Source organism: Mauremys reevesii, linkage group 18, assembly GCF_016161935.1.
Source record: "Mauremys reevesii isolate NIE-2019 linkage group 18, ASM1616193v1, whole genome shotgun sequence".
In the NCBI taxonomy this organism is placed as follows: Eukaryota; Metazoa; Chordata; order Testudines; family Geoemydidae; genus Mauremys; species Mauremys reevesii.
Genome location: NC_052640.1, coordinates 7,848,437 through 7,873,110, shown reverse-complemented (window position 1 = coordinate 7,873,110; position 24,674 = coordinate 7,848,437). Strand labels below are relative to the sequence as shown.

Sequence of the window (24,674 nt, the reverse complement as noted above, 5' to 3'; positions counted from 1 at the left end):
CATGATTATTCCCATGTAACCAAGCTGAGACTATTTTTCTGTTGAACAGTTCTGGCAGACAGGGCTGGCTGCAGGGTTTTTGCCACCCCAAGCAGCGGGCGAGGGAAAAAAAAAAAAGTCGCGATATAAAAAAAAAAAGTCGCGATCAGCGGCAGCTCCACTGCGCCGCTTTCTTCTTTGGCGGCAATTCGGCGGCAGGTCCTTCCCTCCGAGAGGGACTGAGGGACCCGCCGCCAAAGAGCCCGACTTGCCGCCCCTTTCCCTTGGCTGCCCCAAGCACCTGCTTGCTGAGCTGGTGCCTGGAGCCGGCCCTGCTGGCAGATCACTCATTTGGGCCCCTATCCTGTGCATTGTGTAGTCCCACCTATATAAATGATATGAACAAAAGTGCAGTAGGCACCATGGTGTGTGGGTTTTTTGAGAGGTTGTGTGTGTGTGTTAAATGCCACATTTACAAAGATTTGACGATTGTATTTGAATTTACTGCTGTTTTTCCCCTACTTAGACTATGAAATACTGCAGCTAATTTAACTATTGCAGAAGGTAAACACTTATTTTGTTTGTAATTGTCTCCACTCTAAAGTAACAGTCTGAAGAATGGTTCCCAAATATGCATTTAGCATGGCTACAATGTGTCCTATCTGTTTTGTGAACCCAGAATGACTCTTAAAGCTCACTATCTCTTGTGTAAACTCCCCTAAATGGGCTTTTCAAGGACAGAATTTATTTAACACACAGTAACTGCCAGGTAGAAATGCATATTAGGGCAAGCCTAATTGAAGCATTAACCTTTCGGCAGCAGCTCCTATGTAGCAAGCCTCTGTTCTAGCCTCATGTGTATTTTATCAGTTTGTTTGTTTAGTGTAACGGGATGAGTTTTTTACTCTCTGCATGCTTTGCTAGCTCTATTTGGCAAGCTACTTGGCCAGAGATTCATATAATGATATTATTTGAACCAGGGCACTGGAAATGCATCATCACTGCTCGGAGGGGAAAAAGCTGTATTGAATTAGGGGCTGATCTTTAACAGAGCTGATTATTCTTGCAGATCTGTGAGGAAAGCTGTTCAAAATGTTTTTCTCTCGTACATTGTTTCCCATTCTGAGTTAATCGCCATACAGAGTGGACCGCACCACAGAGATGCACTAGTTCTGTTACATGCGCCTCCTTTCCCTTGACCCTGTGGAAGGCTCTTCTGTAGGCTTGTCAAAGGGCTCCGACTCCATGGATGGTGAGGGCATTTCTCTCTTCCCCGCCCCCATGGAGATTCTCTTGCATATGATAATGTTGACATCACCAGCATCCTCTTATGTTGCATGATGTGATATGCCCTGGAGTGGAGTTTCCAGCAGCTGCCAGTGGGGAGTCCATGGGAAGTGCTGTGGAACTGAGTAGAAGCACTGGGCCCTGCAACTAGCCTGTGTCCAGCATGGATGTCAGGATGCCTGTAAGTTTATGGAGGAGGAACCCTGTCGCTCCCCAGTGAACAGTTAAAGTTTCCTGTGGAATCAGCTTCCTTCTGCTGGTTTCTCCGCATTAGGGGATGATACTGCCAATTGTTAGGTTTTTTAAATAAACTACTGCACCTATCCTGCCAGGACATGTGCTAACCTCTCTGGCAATAATGGCTTTCCCTCCCCACCCCCAAGCCTTGGTGAGGCCAAGTCCCTCCCTCTCTTACAATCATACAGCCCTGTTGATTTCGGTAGGGCTGCAGAAATGTAACTGAGAGCAGAATGTGCCCCATGTAAGCACTGGAGTTGTTCTGTGTTGCAGGCTCTTCTTCAGAGAAAAGAGAGTTTCAAATTTGGTTTTTGATTTTCAAAATGGGGCCACCTTTCCTAACACACACCCTGCAGGAATAGTATTAAAATTACCAGTGTCAGTGGTTTTTATAGTGAGAAACATGGCTGTAATAAAATGAGCATGATTCTACTAGTACTTACTCACCATGTCTGCATGCTGCGTGTCTTTGAGCCATACCTGATAGCTTTAGTGACAAAACCCTTTTTGACTCCCTGGTAGCAGTGCGGAGCTTAAAGAGCAGGCAGGAATATCTTTTATCTTATGCATCATTAATAACATTTTCATCTAAGTTGCGTTAGCAGTTTTTTACTGCTGCTTATCTGAGGCAGACCTTGGCTTTCAGACCTCATGTTGAGTGTGCAGCACCAGCACTTGGAATATGCATCTTCTGTTGTAAACTGACCTGAAACCACCAAGAGAATAAACCTGGAACCCCATGATATCAGTTTTACAGCTGCTTCTCAGAGGAGAGCTGCATTTTAATATTCCTACTAAGTACTTGAAAGAGATCTGGCAGTAAACTTGTAATTGTTAAATTTTTGTGCATAATTTGGTTATATTGTTATGAAACCTACTGTAAATGAGTTCAGCTCTTAAAAACTTTATTTGTAGACGGGCATGAACTAGGGCCGTTCATTTTTTTTCTCAGTGTACTCTAGTCAGGTTCTTATTCCATACCCTTTACTGTAGCATCTATAAGGCAGATGTTAACATTACACTTACTTATTTTTGATAAACTACTGAAAATCAGAGTTGTACAGTAGATCACATAACTGAATACCAGGGTGAAGTTAAATCACTAACTTGGGGGGAATGGGTGAGATGCCTTTTCTCCAGAATCAGTTGCTGAATTGGCAATACGTACCTTCTGCTAACATATGTTAATCTGACTAGCTATAGCTGGAGTGAATATTTAAAGGTCTTCTAGCAAAGATTTCAGCAGCAAAACAGTTAGCTTTTTTATATGATTAAAACTCTGATGTAAATCCTACCAAAGCTGTTTGTTTTCAGGGATAAATCCAATTTAAAGCCAGCTTCCTAAGTCTGTTCCTACTTTAGTCACTTGGGGTCTCTACCAGGGAAGGCCAGCAGGACTGGCTCCTAAATTGTGGCCATATGCCACTACTATATCTAGGAGAGGGGAGAAATGCAGCTGAGGTCACTACTAATCCTGCATGAAAAACAAAAGCTCAACATCTCTGAGTTTCCGATATGGGGTCTAAGGAAAGTTAGGAGCAACGAGGGAAGGGAAATCCAAAGCACTGTACAGGACACTGGAAAGCCGACTTAACTTAAATCATAGCAAATAGAAAGTTATTGTAGCTCAGGGCAGTGGCGTTTGTTTTATTTTTAGGTTTTAATTTTTGATTTCTCTGTTCTCCCATCCCCCAGCTGTAAAATGGGGGTTACGCTTCCTTTGTCTGTCTTGTTTGTGTGTATGGACTGTCTCTCAGTATGTATTTGTACAGTGCCTAGCACAAAGGGACTTACCTTTCAGTCGGGGCCAGTGATGAGCTGCCAAAATCTTAACAACCGGTTCCCTATAAGAAGTTCTGATTTAAGGGGGGGGGGGGGAGCGGGGGAGGGGCCAGGGAGAGATCGTTGTGGGGCCGGAGGCCCCTGCAGGGCCTGGGCCAATTGCCCCACTTGCCCCCTCCCCTCTCCTCTGGCTAGCCCTGGAGCTTGCAGCAGCTCCCCCCACCCCCACCTTGCAGGGCCATTCAAAAAGTGGCAGCAGGACGACTCCAGAGCTCAGCTGAGCTGCCCAGTTGGTGCCGGCAGCTGGCCACGCTGCAGCTGGGGGGAAGCGGGGGAAGGGCCGGGGGAGCCTCAGCCTCCCCAGCTGGGAATCCTGGGAGCCACAGGATGGTCCAGCCCACAGACCAGAGTTCTTTGCCCACCCCCTGGCCCTTTAACAACCGGTTCTCCACGGAGGTCTAATTTTAGCAACCGGTTCTTGAGAACCTGTGGGAACCTGCTCCAGCTCACCACTGGTCGGGGCCTCTAGATGCTATTGTAATACAAATGACAGCACTGGGGGCCAATGTTTTTAAGCTACTACGAGCTTATTGCCTCTTGAAGAAAACCTTTCTATAAAATATTTCTTAATTTGTAAAATAATGAAAACTAGCAAATCATGCCAAACCTAAATGACATGTTTCCATTTGACTCATCAGTTGTCCAAAAGATGACACCATTTCCTCATTAAAAATGAGACATTGTTGCTGAACTGGCACATTTGTTCGTTCTGGTAGGTGCTGAGCACTCATTTTCAGTTAGGAACATAAGTAAATTATTTCAGCTAAAATTGAGGTGAAATTTGTAAATTTTAAATCTTTACTATTTAGGATTAAGAATTGCAGCTGGGATGGACTCATGTGTGATGTTCTATCTGGACCTAAACAGTGTGCAAGAATCCACTTCAAAAATAATATATACTGTATTTTTAAAACTCTTTTAAATTGCAGACTAGCCAGATGGTCAAAAGAACCAATCAGTGAGGCAATATGTAAATATTTTCAATCATTGCCATGGCACTTCTGTGTTGACACTGAAATATAAAGTGCTATTCCATGGAGCTCATGGGTGATCAGCAGATGAGCTCTGATAAAACAGAGAATAAAGGTGAAAGCCTGAATATTATTGTGGATTATGGGTTTCATCTATACAGGGAGACTACAATTCATTTGTATAACATGATGGAAAAGCTCTCTGTAGCCTCTCTTTAAGCATATTATTTAAACCCAGACAGTCTTTATTTCCTCTCTGTCAGGTCCTGATCAAATGTGGTTGTGGGTTTGTTTGTTTTTTCTTTTTTTGAGACTTCTCATTTCAACTGAAATATGCTGTGCAGCAGTTACCACTTCTGCTTTAATTGCCACGTGTATTTGGAAAGGGGCAGGGGCTGGAGCTGTTGAGGAGTTCTTTGCTTGAAACATACCCAGCTAGAGAGAGTGATCAGAAAGTAGTTAAAAATCAGCAGATTGAAATACATTTTAAATTTAAAAAAGCCTTCCCAAAAGGAAGCTGCATGTACCCACCAGAGCAGATCTTTTAGAAATGTGTACCGGGGCGATAACATTTCCATGTATAAAACATGAGGTTCCCTCAGTGAGAACAAATGCAAAGCCCTCATCCAGCAGAAAGCAGCTTCCTCAATTGTTTGGCCCTTCAGAATCTCAGTGTCTGCGACCCCCATTGAGGATGCTCCCTCTTGGGAGGATTTTTTTCCACCCTTTTGTGGTAGCTCCTAAACTAATATTAGACAGACAGCTATGGCAGATCCTCCCCAGAGTCTGAGACCATAACTGGCCTTCTCACTAGGCCTGTGTGGAGCAGTTGCTATTGTTCTAGTAGGGGCATGGCAACAGAGGGGCCCAAAGGCCATCGTCCATTTTGGAAGGTGGGGTTCTGAACAGACTGGCTGCAGCTTACAGCAGGCTCTCATAATATTAAATACAAGTTCTCCCCGCCATAATGAGAACACAAGGACCAGGGGAGTTAAGTCAGGATGTACGTGGGGCCTCCTCTGTTGAGGTGCTGAGTATTGCCGCAGTCAATGGGATATAGATATGGCAACTTTAGTGTGTCTCCGTGCAGCCTAGCACAAACTTGGCTCTCTGCCATTAATTTTATGAGAGGCCTGGAACAGTGCTCTGAGTACGGGGCCGGAAGACAGGAACTGCTGGGTTCTGATCTTTGCTCTTTCGCAGACTCCATCACTGACCTTGGGCCCATTGTTAACCTTTTGGCCTCCATTTTCCCATCAGTAAAATGGAATAGCCATTCGCCTGCCTTGCCAGGGTACTGGGCTGGTTACTGTTTGCAAGAAGCTTTGAGTATGAAAATGCCATGTGAATGCTGAGTGTTGTCGTAGGCATTGCACAGTCCAAAGAGCTGTCCCTGGATGACATCTCTGCCCTGGTGCTCAGCCAAGGAGAGAGCTCTCCTCACCCTCACACAGCTGCTTCCTTTCTCAAACAAAGTGATGGGGAAACTCCATGTGAGTATGGTAGGATGAGGATCCCTGCCTGGGCGGGGGTGAGGGGAGTCTGAATAATCTCACTCCACCAAGGAAAGAAAGACCTTCCTCCTCCTAATTGTGTAAAGAAATCTACCACAGGAGCCTTGGGGGGCCCACTTGTAGTCCCACTCTGAGGGCCACACACAGGGTGTTACTCCATCCCCAGTTGTGCAGTAACTCTCTTGGGCTCCATAGCTGTAGTTGGACAGAGAGAGAGGTCCAGCATATGGTGTTGCCTTGCAGTGAAGTGAGGCGCTCAGCTAGATGAGCTCCTCTTCCCTTCCCTGAGCTGCTTTGTCATTCTCCACCCACCCCCTTTGCCTTTTTGGCCTTGTGCAGCATCACATCCTTTCCCTTGGATGGATCCGCCTGCAGCCCAGCCAGTACCTTCAGCCTCTCAGACCTGGAATTTTCCTGAAGCCTGTGTATATTTTCTCTTGGCTCAGGCTCTTTGTGGGTGAAACCAGAAGCATCTCTGTTACTTAAAGTGTGTAACTGCAGCAGCACAGTAAAGGATCCAGATGCAACTGACATTGGGGAGGGAAGAGCTGGGAACATCCCTTTCAGTGCACCTCATATTATTTCTGCATTAATTGCCAGATGTAGCTTTCTTGTTATAAACTGCACCTGTTCCCCGGCGTATTCTGCTGCCTGTTTTATCTGAATATAAGGTGATTTTTGGTTTTGGATTTATTTATTCCTTTTTTAAGTAAAAAGCCAAAGTGCTGGCAGCAGCTTACCCAGTTATAGCCGGATATGGCCCGTTAGGACTGATTAAAGGTCTGATAAGACAGGGGAAAGCCCTTTCATTTCAGGGTAGGCAACTACTGTGAATGCCCAGCCAGAGAATGTCGCTTGCAAATTGTGCATGCACAGTATTTGGCAGCAGCTGACCTCTGTGAGGATGTAACATGTATTATTATAGATTGTACAAAATCATTAGACTGGGCTATAACAATTGCATTGTTTGGAACTATTTCAGCAGTTCATAAACCCTTGGAAAATTGCACTGTGTCCACTCTTCTGGGTATGCAGAGACAGAACAAGGATCTTTCTTCCTTTCTCCCCACTCCTTTCTCAGTAGCAGTGCTCTTCTGTTGACCCAGGCTGTTATCACATGCTAGAGCCCTGCCTAAAGCTACTGACTGATTGTGGCAGGTGTGGTTTGTTAACTGTTCGGTTAAAAGGAAGGTGAAAGTGCCCTTCTAGGCACAAGGAACTAGGGCACAGAGGCTTCTGCAGGGAAACCCTAGGAATGGCCAAGCGTAGGGACAAGGCTGAGGCTTATGGTGTATTGTTATGTTTGTTTCAACTAATGATAAAGCCAAATGTCAGGTGGGGACCCAGAGGCGGCTCCAGGCACCAGCACGCCAAGCGCGTGCCTGGGGTGGCAAGCCACGGAGGGCGCTCTGCTGTCGCCGCGAGGGCGCAGGCAGGTTGCCTTCGGCGGCATGCCTGTGGAGGGTCTGCTGGTCCCGCGGCTTTGGCGGACCTCCCGCAGGCGTGCCGCCGAATCCGCGGGACCGGGAACCTCCCTCAGGCAAGCCACCGAAGGCAGCCTGCCTGCCGTGCTTGGGACGGCAAAATACCTAGAGCCGCCCCTGTGGGGACCAAACTTGGGATGCAATGTAGTGTTGTGTATAAGGCACCAGAATGGGAATTGGGAGTCTTTAGTTATGTTCCAAGCTCTGCCAGTCATCTGCTGCCTGACCATGGCAAGTCACTTCGCCTCTTTGTGCTTCTGTTTCCCCTCTCACCCTTTGTCTTCTCTATTTAGATTATAAGCTCCTTGGGGAGGGACTGTGTCTCTTGTTGTATGTCTGTACTACATTGGGCCCTGATCTTGGCTTGGAACTGTGAGCGCTACCATAATCCAAATAAATATTTGGTCCGTGGTATACCCAAGTGGCTCTCAACCAGGGGTATGTGTAACCCTGGGGTATGCAGAGGTCTTCCGGGGGTACATCAGTTCATCTAGAAATTGGCCTAGTTTTACAACACGCTACATAAAATGCACTAGCAAAGTCTGTACAAACTAAAATTTCATACAGACAGTCACTTGTTTATACTGTTCTGTACACTGAAATGTAAGTGCAATATTTATATTCCAGTCGATTTATTTTATAATTATATGGTAAAAATGAGAAAGTCAGCAATTTTTCAGTAACAGTGTTCTGTGACACTTTTGTATTTTTATATCTGATTTTTGTAAGCAAGTAGTTTTTAAGTGAGGTGAAACTTGGGGGTACGCAAGACAGATCAGACTCCTGAAAGGGGTACAGTAGTCTGGAAAGGTTGAGAGCCATTGGTATACCCTGTTGTATTTGTTCTGTTCAGGGCGGGAACTCCACCCGTTCCCCAATAAAATGTACTTGTGTGTGACACGATATCTCTTATGGGGAACAACTGAGGACTGCAGCACAACACATCAGTTAAGTAGACAGGCCTTCAGAAGCCAGCCAAAAGAATGTTATAATTAGTCTGCTTCCATGGAAAGATAAATGCCAGTTCTATTAGTGTAGTGCAGCGTTTTCAATATTTGTGCTAAAAATGAGCAACTCACCACCTGCTGGGTGGCACCTCATCCTAACTGCAAAATGTATTTACATATGAATCTGTCTATAATAGCTGCGGCTGCTTTGATCGTCTTCTGCATGGTATCATGATGCTTTTGAACCTAATTTTTAATTTGTGAGAGAGAATCTTAAGAGGTGCTGAGCAATCCCAACTCCCATGGAAGTCTGAGAGAGTTGGGATTGCTCAGTACCTCTCTGGATCAGGCTCCTAATCAGTGGTCAGTAAATATGCTATGATGTATTAGCATTTCCTTTTTATTCTGGTGTGAGCCACCTTGGCCCAAATGTCTCCCTGATGCAGCTCCACTAAAGGCTTCATGGTTGCAGCAAGAATTAATTTAGATCCATGTGTTTAAAACGACACACTCATGGTATGTCTTTATAATGAAGATGCAGTGGATAAAAGTTGATGATTGTTATTTTAAATGGTAAAATAAAGCATTTTCTTATTGAACTTGGGTTTTTTAATTTTTTTTAAATTAAATACATTTATCTTTTTTAAAATAAACCTGTTTAAAATTAAAATTGAAATTATGACGAGCTATGTAAAGGCCTAAACTTAATATAATCTACTAATTGTTTATTTTTTTTTAAATTGCAGCACCCTTCTGCAAATTTTAATGAATTAAAGGGTGCTCCTTTTTTAAAGGGGTGGGGGAATCTTTAACTTTTGAGGTTAATTCAAGCTATGTCACAATGTCCTGTACTGTATTAAGTAAAAACACAGGAGTACTTGTGGCACCTTAAAGACTAACAAATTTATTTTAGCATGAGCTTTCGTGAGCTAAAGCTCACTTCTTCGGATGCATAGAATGGAACACACAGACAGGAGATATTTATACATACAGAGAACATGAAAAGGTGGAAGTATGCATACCAACAGGCAGAGTCTAATCTGCCTGTTGGTATGCATACTTCCACCTTTTCATGTTCTCTGTATGTATAAATATCTCCTGTCTGTGTGTTCCATTCTATGCATCCGAAGAAGTGAGCTTTAGCTCACGAAAGCTCATGCTAAAATAAATTTGTTAGTCTTTAAGGTGCCACAAGTACTCCTGTTTTTTTTGCGGATACAGACTAACACGGCTGCTACTCTGAAACCTGTATTAAGTAAGTATCTCTGTTATTTTCAGTCTTTACAATGGAGGGAATGCCGGTATTTAAATTTTTCCAATGTAAGTACTATGAGGAAGTATTGTGCAGAAAAGCTTTTGCCCTAATTTCTTTTGGTTTCATTTTAGTTAGCAGGTGCAGAAAGAATATTTCTTCATGTGGACTAGTTAATTCAAACTTGAGAAGCTGATAGGGAGTTGAAAAAGCAGAAATGCTCATTTTTCTCATCCAATCTATGAATAAAAGCCAGGTGGGAGAGGATGAGGTCTACTAATTCTAAAAATGTGAAGGACATGGCACCAGGTTTTCAATGATATTTAGGCAGAGAGGCACCTAATAGGATTTTCAAAAAGTGCTTCCCATGGGAGTTAGGCACCTAATCTGTTTAGGCACTTTTTGGAAATTCCACTAGGAGTCTATCTGCACCTTCAGGCACTTAAACACTTTTGAAAATCTGGCTCATGGTGACCAGAAACAAGTTAGTCAGTTCACTAACTGCAGATGATATTTCCTTTATTTAATAACTCGATTAGTTTAAAATGCAAGGCATAGTTTGATAAATATTTTGTATGTATCTAGCACATTTAAGGTAGTTTTATTTAACTCATAAAAACTAGTTTAAAATGCTGCTTTTGTGCATTTTAATTGAATTAAATTTTTCATCCTAATGCAAGTGTGAAAGAAATCAAGAGTAAAAAAATTACCATTTAGTCACATAAATAGAAACCAGTGAATGACACATTTTTAACATGATAAAAAATGTAAAAATTAAGAATCTGAACAAATGTCTGTTAAGCTACATAAATCCTGAAATAAAATATGTATAGGTACAGAAGAAGTACCAACATGTAGTGTAAAGGCTATATTTGCATTGCAAATCAACATATTTGAATGGTCATGACAGCCAAGCAGAACAGACCTTTCTTTTGGACTATATACAAATGCAAAACAAAATTTAAATGATTTAAATCACAAGGTTTCCTGCTTGCTTATTTAAATCGCTTCAATTTAAATCAGGCCTCTCGAATGAGGACAGGAGGTAATTCCTGTCGACTTCTGTCTGGTATCAGATTCTTGCAAGCCTGAGGCTGAAATCTATCAATAGATGTTTCTTTGTTGGCACCAAGGTTAGCATTTGGGACTGCCTGACTATTGGTCCTGTTATCTGACCACTATGCCATGTTGCCAGAGCTGCAGCTCAATTTCTAAGTCAAATTCCATCCGTTAATAATAGTCACAATACCAAAGATTTGTATATAGGTTAAATAACTTGCTGTCGAACTGTTGTAGCGTTTTTATCTGTGCTGGGAAAGCAGAACTGGTGTTTGGGCTCCGTGCGACCAACTGAGCTGTGAATCGTCGGATGACGTTAATAAGCATTTGAGGACTAAATATATTTTAAGCTGTCTGGCTGTTTGCTGTCTGTGAGGACTCTGAGACTAATGGACCTGAAACATTGCTCATGCTTGCTCTTTCTCCAGTGGGACTGTGACCCTCGCAAGCACGTTGAATAGCTTTGTATGAAGGTACAAGAGTAAACTGCAATTAAAATCTATTTTGGTAAGGTATAAATCAACCCTATTAACCATGGCAGGATCAGCTAAATAGTGCACAGTGTAGTGATTCCACGCCTGGCTCCGTATGTCCTGCCTTCTGACTTGTAATCCATGTTCCAGTCTCAAAGATGCTGTGCTGGTAGGCGTGTGTTCCAAGGTAGCACCTGCCAGGATAGGTTTTACTTTGTGCTTGATCTATAGGAGGTTTTTTTGGAGGGGTAGGGGTGCCCATGTATCTCTGCTGTGAGTGTGTGTGTTGGGGAAACACTTGCACTGCCATGAAGTGTTTTTTTCTCCTGCTATGTAACGCAGGGGCTTAGAGTCCAGGATAGGGGCCAGAATCACCTGCACTGGCACAAGTTACAGCTCCCAGTGCCGGAAAGGGCCGTTGGGCACCACCCAAGCTCAAAGGGATAATGTTTCCACTGCTCCCCTGGAGGTTCTGCTGAGGTAAGGCAGACAGTTAATGGGGCCAGTTAATGGGGGCTGCCGTGTGGATGCACTGAATTGGTGCATCACCACTCCCTTGGCGGGCATGGCTACGCCACCTCATGGCCACACCCACCTCTGAGATGGTGTTGGCTGGCTGTGGGCCTTCTGGCAAAGGCAGATGCATGCAGATGCCTGATGTCATTGCTGTCTTCCCTCCCCTCTCTGGACTGTCCACTGCTGGGAGCCTTTGTCGGGATCTGTGCTGGCTGCCTCTGGGAGAAAGGGATTAAGGAAGGAGCAGTGGTGTGGGTGAGGCCAAGGTTTTGAAGAGACATAGAGAAGCTTGACTCTAATGTGAGAAGGGGCAAGAAGCCAGTGGAGTGAGGATCGGCGGGACTGGGGAGGGTTGTGTGTGTGTGACCTGATGTACTGATCAGGCACTTTAAAAGCATGCCTTAAAAATTATCTACAGTAGTTAAAAGCAATGCTGAGAGTCCACCCAAAGGAATCTCTTTAAAAAGGTAATAGGCTACTTGCCATAATTAAGCAAACTGCATGAGCTACTTAGGATATAATTGTTCTATTATGTTCCTTGTAGACCTCTCTCAGCTCTCCTAGCAAAGACAGCCTGAGGAGCCAGGACACCAGTAACCACAGGCTGGGGCAGGGAAGTAGAAGGGGCAGTGTCTCAGATATAAATTCCCCATCTCTGCCCCAATACAGGAGGGGGGAGTCTGTATCTATCTGGCTTGAGGCACTGAAAACTCTCACTTCCCCTGGTAGCCTGGCCCACTCCCCTTTCACCATGCTGCTCCTCTTGCAATACTAGGGGAAAAGAACCATCTCTCTGTAGTGGTACTGGGAGGTGCTATTTTTCCTTACTCCTCCCCTGCCTGTGGAAGTGAATAGCTTCTATAAAGGCAATTCCAGCTCCCTTCCCACTCTTAAAGCAAGGAGTCCTGCCTCATCTCAGGGTTTAGTAGACTGCTGCTATGTGAATTTTTTCTTCAACAACATCCATGCTAAATATCTGTGCACTTGCATCATTCAGCACCCTGTGTGAACTGGTAACCTTGCATGGGGGATTATGATTATCTTATGCAAAGAGAGCACATGGTAGTGGTCAGTGCAAATTTTTTTTTCTTATTTTAAATTTCCATGAGTTAGAGATTACGATGACTCATGGCTTGGAACGAGCTGAAATCCCTAAGGTGCTTGTTACCGCCTACTATCACGTATTGAATTTCTAACATACTGGAGGGATGTCTGCAGAGAACTATGATGTACAATTATAAAAGGTTATAGCTTCATGTTGTTTGTACAGGAGCTATTAGCATGGCATAACTTCACTCTTGCTGTTAATTTCCCAGCGGCATGGTCGTTAAGTACATGTTCTTTATTTTCTCTAGGATGTTGACATATGTGGACCAACAGTGACATCCTACGTCAGCAATGCTGCGTTGACTCCCTCCTGCATTCAGAAGCATCCAGAGAGATTTCATACGTGCGGTATGTTCTGACAGTTTCATTGAATTGCAGTTCTCTTTCTATTAAAAAAAATCATTCGTACGCTACTGTGGGGAACGGCAAACAATCTGGGGAACAAGTGGTTAGCCTCAGCTCAGGTTCCTCAGAGGAAGGGCTATACAATGGAAGTTCGAAGAGTGGCTGCTTGGGTAGCCTTTGGGAAGGTCAGACTCCGTGCCTAGGGTAGGTTGTCCTGTGCTGAGTTAACTTGTGTGTGTTTTCTGGTTATCATTGTTCCCCTTTTGAAGAAAACTTTTGCTGAGTGTACCTGTGCTTTTGTTTCTGTTCAGTCAACACCGAGAGCTCTCTTAAGTTGGTAACGTGGGTTCATTAAAGGAATGCTACCAAATAGGTTACTCCCCAAACTTAGACCTAATATATTTAAAAAAAATAACCCTCATACAAATATATTATTTTTTCTTCTTTTTTAAAAAATCAGTGAATGTAAAGTATTTTATTTTTAGTTTAAACCAGGCAGTGTTTGGAACCTGAATACTGCAATATTGTTTTAGTGCAAGTAATCCAGAAAGCAAGTAGAAATTGACAGGCTCATGTTCATTTTCCAAGCTGACAGAAATGCATACTCCCCCCCCCCCATACAAACAGCACAAATGGTGAGAAGTTGGAATTTTTTTTCTGTTTGGATAATTAAAGATATCAAGAGATGTTTTTGTTTTTTGTAATGACATAGTACATTGTAATTACATTGTGATTTAACCTTGTGGTGTGTTCCTTTAATGTTTATTTTAAATATTTGGTGATTTTCAATAAACGTCCTTCATGTTAGTTTTGCTGTCCTGACTCATATTTCTAAAACGAGGGTGACCAGATGTCCCAATTTTATAGGGACAGTCCCGATATTTGGGGCTTTTTTTTATGTGGGCTCCTATTACCTCCCACCCCCTGTCCTGATTTTTCACACTTGCTATCTGGTCACCCTATCTAAAACTGCTTATGGAACTAGCAAATGAACAGGGGTTCTGCAGCTAATTTACCTGAAAGTAGGTGTGGCCTCAGCATACCCTTTTTACTATTCATGACTCTTCTGTTTGAATCTGTTGTATTTTCTCACTTCCCTTACCCCATTCCCCCTGAACCCATTAAAATTTGTACCAAAAATGGTTTAATTTTTATCTCCAGTCAAAGTTTCCCTTTGGAATGATATCTAGGGTGCTGCAGTCTTGCATTCTGCTGTTGTAGACTAAAATTCGGGGCTGCTGACCTTCAGTTCAAGAGCAGCTGGAAGCAGGCACAGGATGGACAAGTATAGTTGTGAGAGTACCCAGGCTGAGGAGTACAAGTTGCTTTCAGTGATTCTGGATTCACACGCTCAAGGCATTGTAGTTATTCTGAATGTTCACAGTTGCGAGTGAAAGTGTAATCTGGCCTTGAACTAGCACTTGGGTGCCCCTAGCAGAAGTCACTGAAGATGATGGGCCACGTGGTACCCTTAGTATTGTAGTGGCATAAAACCCAGGGAGAGGGACAGAGAGCCCAGGAAATGGAGCAGCATTCACCTTGGAGCATCTCCGCCTGATACTCCCCAGAAAGTCTGTGGGCCCAGGTACTGGTATGGTAACTGTTCCTAACCCTGCAGAAGGCTTGAGCCTCTCTGGGACCCAGCTTCTCTCCTGAGGGAGCCATGCTGCCATTGGAGTCTCTCTCCCTATTGCAGCCGTGCAGTAGGAACCATGGACGGTCTCTCTGGGAGTAAATACCACTGTTAGCAGCTTAACAGCAGGGCTAATGCTCTTAGCAGCACAAATTTTCACTCCTATCCACAGGACCCTGAGAAGAACCTTCCCTGAGCCGCCGCTGTGTGGTGGAGGCATAGAAGGGCCTCCACTTGCTTGACGGAAGGGCAGGAACAGGCTCTGCTCTCACTTCCCGTGGGTTTAAGGTACTTTATGTCCGAGTTCCTGCTCCTTTGCTCCCCTCTGGGCTGTGTAATGGAGAAGAATGTGACTCTGTAAACTAATGACAAGCAAAGGAAGGCAAATGCAGTCTCATCCCATTTTCAGGGTTAACTTTGCCCTGTGGACTTAGCCCCATGCTTTTCACTCTCCTGAAGGGATTAATGCATCAAGAGGGCTGAGTGTTTCTCTGTAAAACAGACACAAAATTGGTCGTCAGTTACTCGGAGAACAAGGAAATGCTACCTTTACACGCAGCAAAATGAAGCTGTGCAGTGCGGGTCGCTAGGAAGCTGAAAGGAGCGAGGAATGTCTGTCTCGGCAGGTTAAGTACATAAGGGAATAAAATTGGCTTTAAAATTTGATGGTGAATGCGGCACTCATGAAAACAAAGGTCTAAATGGCATTGGCCAGAACTAGGAGCCGTTGGATGCAGGCACTGGGTAATTTTCCTACTGTGCTCTACCATTGTCCCTGTGCCAGAGTTCTGCTGTTCAGTCCCTGAGGGACTTGTGACCAGACTGCCAAACAGAGCAAATAATGTGTGTGTGGGGGGGGGGGAGAGAGAGAGTGAGGGAGCTCCCTTAAGGCTGCTCCTCTGAGGTGCTGAGGGTCTTCCACCCCCCTGCCCTCAGCACCTTACAGGGTCGGCACCCGAGAGAAACCATATCCCACATCCATGGGGGCATTATAATGAAAATACAAGAACTGGGCTTGATTCACAAGGACAGAGCTGGCCCTGTGGGTGTACAGGCTGGATGTCCGTGTGTGATGCCTCCAGGACCTGTGATGGGGCTTGAGCCCCTCATAGAGGCTGGAAGAAGCCAGCTGAGAGGCAGCACCTGTGCTAGGCGACAGAGGTTGCTGGTACAGAGTGCCTGCTGCACCAGCAGCCTAACCTGTCCCCCTGCTCCCTTGCTCCTACCTGTTCTGAGGGACAGAATTTCCTCATTGCCTTTCCACCCTTCCCTGAGCCTCAGAGGGGAGGAAACGTGAATGTTCCCCTCCCTCATACTCATGTTGGTTAGTCTCTGTCTCTAGCTCCGTTGGGTGAGAGGGCGGTTGGGAGCTGGTGCACATGAAGGGAGTGTGGAGGGGTGACAGACCAGGAGTGGGGGATTATGTGGAAAGGGGCAGCAGGAGTGAGGTGGTGGTGGTGCATTAAGGGCTAATTGGAGGCAGGGCTCTTGTACTCTGGGGGAGTGGATGCCCCCTCTGGGCAATTCACATGTCTTAAAACAACAATGCATAGAACCACCCCGCAAAGGGAAGTATAAATTGCACCTGAATTGACTCCTCCCCATATATCCTGGTTGTGCCCCCTTTTCCAGCCTGCACCGCTACTTCTTTGGGCTGCACTGTTGCCCTAAGCTGCCAGTAAAGCAGGTGTGAACAGCTGAGTTGAGTTGCCTGAACCAACCCTGCAGCAAGTTTTCCCCTGTAGAGCCCTGGGCCTCTATGTGGGAGTAAACGGGCTGAATCTAACCTTGGCATGTGCTGTACTAAGCAAGAGTCTTAGAGCTATGTGGTCTGAGGAAAGTGGTCTGAGCATCACCCATAGCATGAGAATTGTAGGCCACTTTAGAAGAAGACTCTAAAGACGGATGAACGGATCAATACAACACAATCTATTTTTATGTAGAATCTTTTATATGAAATATCGCAAGCCATTTTACGAGGAGTGTTATCACCTTGATCTAACTCTTCAGAGAGCTGGGCTACAGCCACTCTCCAAAAGACAGAGAACCGGACTGTGTGGGGAGATGCAGCTGAGCGAGATAGGAGAGAACAGCAATTTTAAAAGCATTTAAAGGTGGTGCATGTTAGCACAGCAGCTGTTGAGTTACAGTGACAGGAGAGGAGAAAGGAGTCGGTAATAGGAGAGACGCGAGTGTGGATAACTTGTGGTAAGGGAAGTGGATTATGAGCAACTTGAGTTGGTTATGGTATTAGTTCTCAGCAGAGGTGAGCAATCAGGTACAGGGTGTTTCTCTTTAAAAGACTGTGACTTCGGCCTGCACTGATGTTTTTAAATCTCCAGTGGAAATAAGGGTGTGTTAAACTTTTCCCCCCCTTCTCATTGTCGCAGTAAAAGCACTAGGCGTGATGAGCTGTTTGGACACCCAGTGTAACGGGGAGGAAAGAGCTGACGACACTGGTGTGGTTCTAACCGCAACATCAACTGACAGTAGTTTCCTGTTACTGGTGTAACTCTCTATAAATGTGAACTTTTTCATCTGTGTGTGTGTGTGTCTCTCTCTCTCATTTCTTAATTTTTGGCTGATGTTCTATTGTGAATTTTGTTTAGGGGTGGTTGTATTTTTATTTATTTATTTATTTATTTATTTTGCACCTTTGTCATACTTGTGTTTGGAGGGTGAGATAATTATAGAACTCATTACAATCAAACATTTAAGAACATGAAAACAGACATCTGCACCTCTCTTTTACAGATAACAATAAAAAAGTCAACAAACAACTCCCCCCAAAAGCATGTCAGGCCCTAGTTTTGCAATCAGATCTGCACGTACAAAGCCCTACTGATTTCAGTGGGACCCAGTGGTCATAAAAATATACCTGTGGGGATCTGATTACAGGATTGGGGCCTCTGATTCCACCCTTTCCACAGATTCGTATCATCCCCTCCCCAATATGTAAAATGTCACAGTTGCAAAAACTAGAGCATGCTCTCTTCTGCCATTCCCATTCCAGCTGCAAAACTTGGCCAGATCCTTCCCTTGTGGTTTGTGATTTTGTAAATAAAGGCTTAGGGAGGTTGCACATTTTCCAGCTTAAGTTATTTTGATTCCAAGGCTGGGAGGCGGGGGTGGGAATTAAATTGAACAGTTCTGGGTTGTTGTAGGGAAAATATTATTAATATTATGGGGAAACAATGGAAAAAAGACCATCCCAAATAAGACCATTCCTTTCTGGCCAGAGCTTCATCTAGGGACATGGGGCCAGAAATAGTCTAAACTAGGCACCTAAAGAAAAGTGACTTGATTTTCCGAAGGTGATGAGCACCTGCAGCTCCTGCTGACCTCACTGGCATATATGGATGCTTCTGAAAAATAAGCCATTTATCCTTAAAAGCATAAGGATATAATTCTGCAAATATTTATGCATGTGAGTAACTCTAACCATGCCCATAGTGACATTACCACATGAGTAAATTTACTCAAATGCATTAACATCTGCCAGTCAGACCTTTGAATATGGAGTTTTGGAAAATTTTGGTTATAGATCTTATCAGGTTGTACACATCCTGTGGTCAGTTTAGTCCAGTACTCTGCCTTAGATAGTCAGCAATATATAATGCTGTAGAGAATGGGGTAGGGGGTGCAGGGGGAATGCATTATATGAGAGCTGTACAATTTTGTGTTTTGAAAACCTATGCTGGTTTTTACTAGTAGATAGAAACTCTCTTGTGCTGAGCCATGATTTATTTGTTTTTGTTATCCAAGTAAATGCCTGTTTCATCTATCTGCCTGGTTTTTGTCTCCCTCTTCTGTGTCGGTGTTTGAGACTTTCTGGTAATGAGTATTCACAGGAGAATATCGTTGGTGTTTAAACTACCATTTCATGTTGTTAGTTTTGATATTTATATTTAATCCTGTTAGGATTTACTAAGAGACAAGGGATCACAACAAGGCTATTGGGCTTTGTTACTGGCTGATATGCAGAGTGTGATGTTTATATTGGCTACAGCACTGCAAGTGTCTCTGTGTTGGTCCCAGGATATGAAAGAGGCAAGGTAGGTCAGGTAAAATATCTTTTTTGAGACCAACTTCTGGTGGTGGAAGGTACACACTTTTGAGCTACACAGAACTCTTCTTTTCCACCAACAGAAGTTGATCCAATAAAATATATTACTTCACTTACTCATCTCTTTAAAGTAACCGACAATTACTGGGAATTCTGTGTGTCAGTATTTGTTCATGGTGGTGCTTTTTGTTTGACATTTGCAGTTTTCTTTAAAGACCTTTTCCTGGTAAAGATTTTCTTGGTACTTTTCTTTATCAAAACAGGATATAAAGTGTGAATGCCGCTTGTCACTTTAGTCTTGCATTGTAGCTCAGTGCTACAGAAGTCAAATTTGACATAAAATGTATATAGCTCTAAATGCGCAGCAGGAAATAGAATTGGTGAAATACATTCCACATATAGATGTTAATTTATCTCTGCAGGATAGGTTTTAGATACTCTCACTTAACCTGATTTTGTTCTTAGTGGGCACATAATTCATGGACATAAAAATAATGGCCCAGTTTTATCCCTGCTGTAACTCCATTGACGTCATTGAAGTTACAGCCGGGATGATTTGGCCCAGTTTCTTTAAAAGTAAGACCTGATGAGCAAACCTTTAAGGAAAAGACCTAGAGAGAATTGTTTCCCTGGGATACGATAAAAGGGATCTAATTTTTTGTTAAATTCTATAGGACCAGTTTGGTTCCATCCCTATGAAATTAGATAGTACCCTTTCATAAGGGAAGAGTGTAACATGCACTTGCAGTCTGGAGGGTACATTGTCACAAGTGGCACCAGGGAAAGGTTAATCGGTTCAGAGCATATCCATTTTAAAGGAACACATTTAGAACTAGTCACGTACATGGAAGTCAGCTGGGCTGTATCCTCTGCAACAGATTTACACTTTGCATGTTGAAAGACCAATAGAGCGATATACTCTGATATCCCTCCTCCTTAAGAAACGATGTTCTGAGACATGTAATCTCGAACCAGGTTTTAGAGAAGTGACTGTGTCTATTATTGAGATGCCAAGTTTTCCTTTTCCTCACTGCCTTCTAGAACTGTCGTGGCTGAAGTATACGAGGTTAGAAACCAAAGACACAATAGCTTCTACCTGCCCTGTTTCCAGAATTTAGTCCTGCTGTGGAAATTAGAAGGCATAGACAATACTGAAGGCAAAAAACAATACCAACCACTACAGAAAGGTAAATAACAGTTGTCTTAAATCTCCCCGTCTCCGCAACCAAAAATAAAAACCCAGCAAAACAACCTCCTGTATTTGCAGGTTTAGCACAAATTGAAAACTTGGACAAGTACTGTGGACATTTAAGAAGTTCTGGTCAGTAGCGTCTCCCAGTTCCTTTTGTGGGAGTTGTAGATACCCAGCACTTCTGAAAAATGGTGTCATTAATTCATAAAGTGATTATTTTGGTTCAGAGCCTATTGGCAATATTTGGAGAAGAAATCGTTAGGAAAAAATGAGACCTGGTTGTAACTGATTGAAATTTCAGAGTACTGGTTCAATTCAGCTCTTGAAATGCTGATTTTTGTTGTATAGGGTAGCTGTGTAATTGGGAACTCATTAAGCTATGGGTTCTTGGCACTTTAGATGGCAACAGCTATATCTGGTCAAGATCTAGTTAGCAACTTCTTTTTTTAAAGTGTTCTTGACCTCTTACACTAGATCAGATCAGGGCTTTGGAGCGGAGCGCGGAGCAGCTCCGGAGCAGTGGAGCTACAGGTTTTTGCCTGGAGCTGGAGCGGAGTCGGAGCACAGCTCCAAAGCCCTGTATCAGATTATTCATTTCAAGGTGAGTACTGCTGGACATACAAATAATTCTCCATGGTGAGGAAAATGCTTTTCACATTTTTGGTGAAATAATTCTCTGGGCATGCAAAGCAACTGGCTTGCAAAAGAAATACCTTGCTGATTTAGGGGGCAGTGTTTCCTTGTGCGTATGTGAGTGCATGCACTGTAAGGGAATTCAAGTGGGCAAGCTTTTGCAGGATTTTGCTAGAACACTACAGAAAGTGCCATTGGCTAGTATAAACAGTGGAAAAAACTGCCAGAAGCTGGAACTGGACGACAAGGAATGCATCTGGCACTGGCCACTGTTGGAAGAGAGATTATACTCGGCTAGATGGACTGCTGGTCTGACCCAGTATGGCTGTTCTCATGTTCTTATGGTCTGTTTTCTCTCCCCACCCCCCTTTAATTTTCATACTTATTTTGTTAGCTTCCTTAACTCCAAATGGAAAATGTGTACTCCTTTATGGTGGGAGGGAGCTCTTAGTGAGAGTGATAGGTTCTAGAACCTAATCTTGAGCGTTTCTGCTGCTCTAATCTCTACTCCTGTGCATGGGCTCACTAGCTCCAGTGGGACCATGAATTGGAGCATAAGGATAGACAAGACATTTAGTTTGCAGACTTTTTTCATGTCCATTTTGTATATGAAAATACCCCCCCTCTTTTTTTTCTAGCTTGAGGAAGGTGGGGGTTGGGACTCCATCTGGTTCAGCGAAGAGCTGACCCCCTCCTTTTCTAGCCCCTTATACCTCCTATAATGGGGGACAATGGGGTCCCAGCAACCAGATGGCTGGGGCCAGGCTGGGGATTTGTGGAAATGGTTAGGGGATGGGAGATGACCTGTACTGTACAATTTGTTGCTGGGTACTCCCAGATATGTTAAGAGAATAAAGGTGCGGCAAGTAAACCACATCCATTCCATTGCCTCCTGTCTTTCTTCTGGGATGGCTGGAAATGTTATATGGCATCGAATTAGACAAAGGGCAAAATTTTCAAAAGTGTCTTAAGACCCTTAAGTCACTTTTGAAAAATGTGCCCTTGTCTATTTCCAGAAAAAGAGGATGCTTAAAGTGCCCATAAATCCTTTAGCTGTAGCATTCACTGTGGTCGTGTTTGCAATGAATTTATAGGATTTGTGGACAGAGAGCCCCCTGATGTACCACTTTTGACCACAGAGAAGTTAAAACACATCTGAATTTTGCTCAGTAGGTTTGTCACATTGTGTCCATGTGAAATGGTGCATTAATTAAAATCATAGCAGATTCACAAGTAGATAGACTAAGTATTGGATTACTATTGAAGAAAATAGAATGGCACTGGTAGAATGCTGGCCCCAAAAGATTGAGGATTTTAAAAAGGGTAAAAAAAATTTTATTTGCCTTTTTGGGTTGAGTTTTAGGTATCTCATTTTTTTTCAATGTTTTCTCAGCAATCATGAGGATAAGAAACAACATTTTAAAATGAAAGCTGAGATTGTTGTGCAGTGTAATAACATGACTCCAGAAGCTAAGCCTCTTAAGAAAAATGCCAGATGTTACAAGACTTGTGATAAAATTGTGAGAGTTGTCAACAGAGGTCAGGCATTGATTGTAAGATCTCTCTCACAGCCCTTTTACGACTTTTTGCACTGAGATCTTCCCTCAGATGTATTTTCAACCACTTCCCCTTTACTCATGGCTGTTTCCCCTGACCTGTGGAGGCAGACTCATGTGGCATTTCTCTTGAATCCCCAGTCATACCTATTGACTTCCCTCATCTGTGAAACATCTCCCCACACCCTCCATCTGTTATAGAAGAGGGGATTGAGGCAGGTGACATATCTGCCATCTTGAATCAATGATTAACCCCCACCCTTTGGATTCAAGTGGGAGTTAGAATTTGACAGAGGGGTGTGGAGGCGTGAGATAGATGTGTTTGTTTTTTCAGGGGGGGGCTGGGGGGGGGGGGGGAACTCCCTGGGATGGGAGGGTGTGGTTTTTGTTTTGTGCATGTCTCAGTCTTTAACAAATTCAGTTGTTTTTGTTTGTTTTGGGTGGGCTGAGTCACTGGGATACAGCATTCTCACATTGTGGGCAGTTGAGGCAACTTTAAAATTGACCGTACACCAGCCATTTTACTGTGAATACAGAGCCCAGTGCTGTGAGTTGCTGAGGGCTGCTGGCTCCCACTCAAGTCCATAGGAATAAAGGGCACTACCACCTCACATGACTAAACTCCTGCTTGGCTTGAAAATGAACAGAAACAAAAATGAACATTAATCCAGCGTACCTGTAGTAAAATAGTAAGCTTGTAGTGAAAGTGCTTGTGCTCTTTGTGCTGTTGTTTTTTATTTTTTTTAAACAGGAAGTTCAGAAGGTGGGAAAGAGGGAAGCAGTAATATGATCCAGGGTTACCGCGGGCTGCATACAATCCTGGTTTAGATTTATGCTCGCTTTGTGTTGGTGGGATCTGTACTTCTTTTCCTGGAGTACTCCATGCGTTACCCATTGTCTCGCTAGACGGCTGCACTTAACCCTAGGTCGTCATCATGGCTGTGAGTAGAGATAAAGGCTAAGATAAAAAGCTTTTGTCTGGATCGAGACTTGTCCCAAGTTCTGAGGTGTCTGGCCCCAGGTTTGGCCCCATCTCTAACTCTTATTGTACAGAGGATTATAAAAACAGAACCTTTACAGTTGGCATTAGACATACATCTGCTTCCCTAAACATCTAGAAACACACTTTTAGCAAATATGTGATCACTGCAAAATGAGGATGTTGTTTGGGCATGCGACTGTGTCAGAAAAATGTATATAATTTAGGGAACTTATTTCACTTGATTGTGTTCTCGGAATCATTCCCTTTTTATAAACGGGGAAAAAAAAAACCCAACCCCCTCCATGCCTATTTCCATAAGAGGTTCCCTCTATCTCAATATTAATTAAATTATACCAATGAAAAAACATACCGGGTAGTATAAGCTGCAGTGCTTGGGACCCTTGCTGTAGAATGTAGCAATACATCTTTTTTCATATATTTTTTTAAAGTAGTAATATTCCAAGAGAAACCAGTCTCTCACATTTTTGCTAAACCTGCAGCCAACAGTGGCCTCAAGTCATGGGATGCCCCATCTCACCAGGGACATGTTGAAATGCTAGTATGATGTTTTCTGCTGTCTTGCCACTTGACTTGGGGTTGAGTGGGTTCATGCCAAGTGAGAGCCCTGTAGGGGATTGGGGTATCTGCCTCATAGGCCAGCCTCTCATAATTGCCCCCTCCTTCTCTTCAATGGAAAGCATCCAGCCAATAACCCTATATGTCCCTCCACAAATAACCACATCAGTTCTGGACATGCTACCTATTGACTTCCCTCATCTGTGAAACATCTCCCCACACCCTCCATCTGTTATAGAAGAGGGGATTGAGGCAGGTGAGTGGAAACATATAGCTCACTGACTACTTGATTCTGCAGCTTTGGATTGAAATGAATGGCTCTGCAGAAACCTGCCAAATTTTCTTGAACCAGCCCTGATCCTAACATCTGTTGCATACAAATACAAAATCCTATGAGGAAGACTTGTTGAGAGCTAAGCTAAATTAAATGGTACTTTTGCCAATTAAGTTGACTTATACCTTCTATAAATAAGTCTTTACAAAAAAAAATGTACTTTATTGTAGTGCATGGAAGCTTTCAGATGGATTAATTTTTTCTTTGAGTGATGGTCTCTATCTGTATTCCACACGTGCGAGATGCATGCACACCATGCGCCTGAGTCTGGAATTTCTTTCAAGTAGTGTCCATTGGCCCATGCATGCGCTGTAGCTCTCCTCGTGTGCCAAACCAACGGTAGAAAGGGCGATGCAGGCCAATACCTCTCAATTTCCTTCTCACTGTCACATGGTCTGAGTTAGACTCTTCAGTGTCCTCAGTTCCTTTTTGCTATGTCATTCCTTTAAGAAATATATATAGCTTAGTTTATAGTAGTTTTTATAGTATAGCATAGATACATAGATAGCTTTTCCCCCCAGGAAGTCTGGGATTATGCCCAGAGTCCTAAGGTTCAAAAACTGTGTTTTCTGGCCTTGCTCCTTTTCTGTTAGTGACAAACATCAACACTGCTTCTGCTTCTTCGGAGGCTCATGTTTCCTCCAAGTGCAGCATCTGCCAGTCTTTCCCTCTCCCCAGAACTTGTGAGG

General features: G+C 43.6%; 1 protein-coding gene across 14 annotated transcripts in view; it reads left to right on the top strand.

Annotated features, from left to right (window-relative positions):
• Positions 1-24,674, top strand: part of PITPNM2 (phosphatidylinositol transfer protein membrane associated 2) — a 197,565-nt gene that overhangs the window by 9,707 nt on the left and 163,184 nt on the right. For 11 of the 14 annotated variants that reach the window (XM_039505374.1, XM_039505367.1, XM_039505376.1 and 8 more), the window contains exon 2: positions 12,917-13,016. The gene's annotated coding sequence lies outside the window, so the exon portion shown is untranslated. Of the gene's footprint in view, positions 1-11,398; positions 11,526-12,916; positions 13,017-14,818; positions 14,935-19,753; positions 19,900-24,674 lie in introns of those variants that run through there. The other 3 variants (XM_039505372.1, XM_039505373.1, XM_039505370.1) reach the window with 3 other exon arrangements.